Here is a 3,325-nt window from a genome sequence, read left to right as displayed (position 1 = left end):
CTGAATTGAACAACCATGATGTCCAGGAGCTGTGGCTCCAACAAGACGGCGCAACATGTCACACAGCTCGTACCACAATCGATTTATTGAAAACCATGTTTGGTGACCGCCTAATTTCACGTTTTAGACCTGTGAATTGGCCTCCAAGATCTTGTGATTTAACACCGCTGAACTACTTACTAAGGGGTTATGTAAAGTCATTGGTCTATGCGCATAAGCTACAAACGCTTAACCATTTGGAAGACAACATTTGCCATGTTTTGCCGATATACGGCCACAAATGTTGGAAAAAGTCATCGTCAGACGTCCAGATTGGACTACATCCGAGCCAGCCGTGGCGGTCATATGCCCGAAATCATATTTTAAATGTAATGCCAGAAGATTATCTTTCGGATAAATAAAATTCATGTCAATCGAATAATCCATCGTTGTTTTATTGCAATTTAAAGTGCTATACCTCTAAAAAAAAACACCTTTTATTACCAAAATAGGGTTGAGTTGACCTGAAGTTGAATTGCTTCAACTTCATTTCAACCAAGTGGAGTTGAAAACCTGAAAAAGTGATTAAGTGCGATCAACATACAAGTTTGCTCCGCGGCTGTAGGCGGATTCGCCGGAGGGCATCAACATTGTTTTCACCACGTTACACATAGTTTTCCTAGGACTAGTAAAAAAAATCACTCAATTAATAAATTTTCGCGCAAAAAAAATTTTCTCCACCTCCTTAAGTGAACATCAGCGGTTTCTTTCACACGGTGAGCCAGCGCTGCCACATTAGTGAAATAAAATCAAAATAAACACTTCTACTTCTAACTGCATTATCGACCAAACGACAGATTGCTAATACCCAGTGGAGAAAATCCTAGAAAATAAAAATGACTGAACCTCTTCATGAGATGAAGAAACAGTCTCTGCTCTTTTAGAGTAAATAAAATAAGAGAACTAGAAAAACCAAATCCACTTATAAACGAACAAACCGCTAAAATAACCGGCAAAAATGCGTAATACACTTTTACAAAAGTGGAAAGTGAAAAAATAAACATAAATAAAAATAAAAATCTTGATGACCGTGCTTACTTGACAGCTCGGCCAGAACGTAGTAACTCATTATCCGCATATCTGAGTGTAAAAAATCGAATAGTGAAGTAAAAGAGAGAAAACCTGAACCAAAATCCAACGCACCAACAACGTCAACAGTAGCTCAACATCAAGCGCAAACAGGTATGCAGAGATATATTACTATTACCAAACGCAAAGCTAGCCCCAAGGGCTCTCAACGACAGCGTATTGCTAAGCAGTTAAAACTACACAAGGTGAAACAGCTAAGAATGGCAACAGATTTTCCATCCTTGCTTTTGCAGAAGACGAGGGCAATGAAAGTCAAACCACCACAAATTTACTTGCGCGAACAAACATCAAACACAATTGTGAATATGTTGTCTCAGTTGGTGGGCAAAGTACACTTCCATGTTGCTTCTATTCATAAGGATCTGGTTCAAGAAACAAAGAAGAGTTATTACACGTACCAGCTGAAAAGCGCCAAAGACGTGGTAATTGTAATAAAATGTATAGATAGCTCTGTGAATACTGATGACATTAAGAGCGCGCTAGAAGAAGAAGGTTATGGTGTAAGATCGGTGCACAATATTTAAAATAAGAATCAGGGAATAAGGTTGTGAGGCCTAACCAATGCACCGAGTAAAGATCGCATTCGATGCATCGCACATAAAATCGAAAAACTCAGTGCATCCCATATATAACTTGCGATATCTTCTGAACAAATGATTACCGTCGAAGAGCTCCTAAACCGTAAGGGTCCGATGCAGTGCACTAATTGTCAAGAATTTGGACACACGAAGGCTTATTGTAAGCTACCATCGGTTTGCGTAATTTGCGGCGATGCTCATGGCACTTCAGAATGCTTGCATGCCAAAAATTAAAATTTTCTTACGCCAATGTTGTAATAGATGATCCACAGGCTAAAAGTAATTCCTCAATCGATAACCTCATACAGACAATAAATAGTTTTATGTCTAATATGCAGAGTATGTTCCAGGAGATGATGGAAATTCAAAACATGCTTCGGCAAGTTTTACTTAGTAAAAATTGAGCCCACTGAAAATATGTTACCGGAACGCGAATGGGCTATCCCAACGTAAGCTCGAAGTTGAACAATTTTTGCACACAGAAGGTATCGACCAGAAGTGTCTTGGTAACACACTATACCGACAAAAACTGCTTTAGAATCAAAGGTTACTACAATTATGATATTGAGCATCCAAGTAGAAAGCACGCGCTGGTAGGGCCATAAATGGCTCTATGTGAGACATTCCCTAATGCCGGAATTTAAAGAAGAATATCGCAATTTCATCTGTTTACTGATCCCCCCCCAGACACAAAATTTAACTAGTCAGGTTTCAAACGTTTTTTGCTTCGCTTGGCCAAGATGTATTGCATCTGGTGATTACGACGACGCATTAGCCCTAGAGGTAGGCGCAGTTGAATAGATGTATTACGTTATTGCGCAATATGTTGCAGCTGAAAAGAAAATCCGGACTCGCAAACTACTTTAGATTTTGGATACAACAAATAACACAAATTATAGCCGTAAGGCACATGAAATGTCCTATCACTCACGAATCACCTTTGAGATTGGAAAACCGCACTTGGGCCAAAACCCCCAGCGAAAGAGTTAACGCTTTTGCAAACAGTCTGGAGAATGTCTTCACACAACACGACACAAATGCTCATATCAGCCCATCAAACATAAGTAATATTGTTAACGCACCTATCAAATTTCGGCTTTCTCACGGCCGCTTTGAAAAGCCTTGATTTGAAGAAGTCGGCGGGGCAGATGGCATTACAGGATTAATAATAATCAATTTACCAACTTGTGCTATACGAATTGTACTATTAATTTTTAACGCAATGTTAAGAATTGGTTACTTCCCACCATCTTGGAAGATTTCTACAATTGTTATGATTCCCAAGCCGAGAAAAGACGCTAGTCAAATTACATCATATAATAAAATTATAAAATTCTTATCCAAAGTTTAGCTCTCAACATCAGTTTAGATTTCGAGCTAATCACGGTACTAGTGAACAGGTACACAGAATCGTCACTATCATTAGATCGGCTTTTGAAAAGAAGCAGTATTGTTCAGCTTTCTTTGTTGACATATCACAGGCATTCGTTAAGGTTTGGCACGACGGGCTGATCAGCAAAATAATTCGACTGCTACCCGAGAATACACAAAAACTTTTTAAAAGCTATTTAACTGATAGAACGTGCCCACAAATCCGAACACACTCTCTTAGTGAAGTG

Source organism: Bactrocera oleae, chromosome 2 (genome assembly GCF_042242935.1).
Source record: "Bactrocera oleae isolate idBacOlea1 chromosome 2, idBacOlea1, whole genome shotgun sequence".
NCBI lineage: Eukaryota > Metazoa > Arthropoda > Insecta > Diptera > Tephritidae > Bactrocera > Bactrocera oleae.
Note: the sequence above shows the minus strand (reverse complement) of the source record.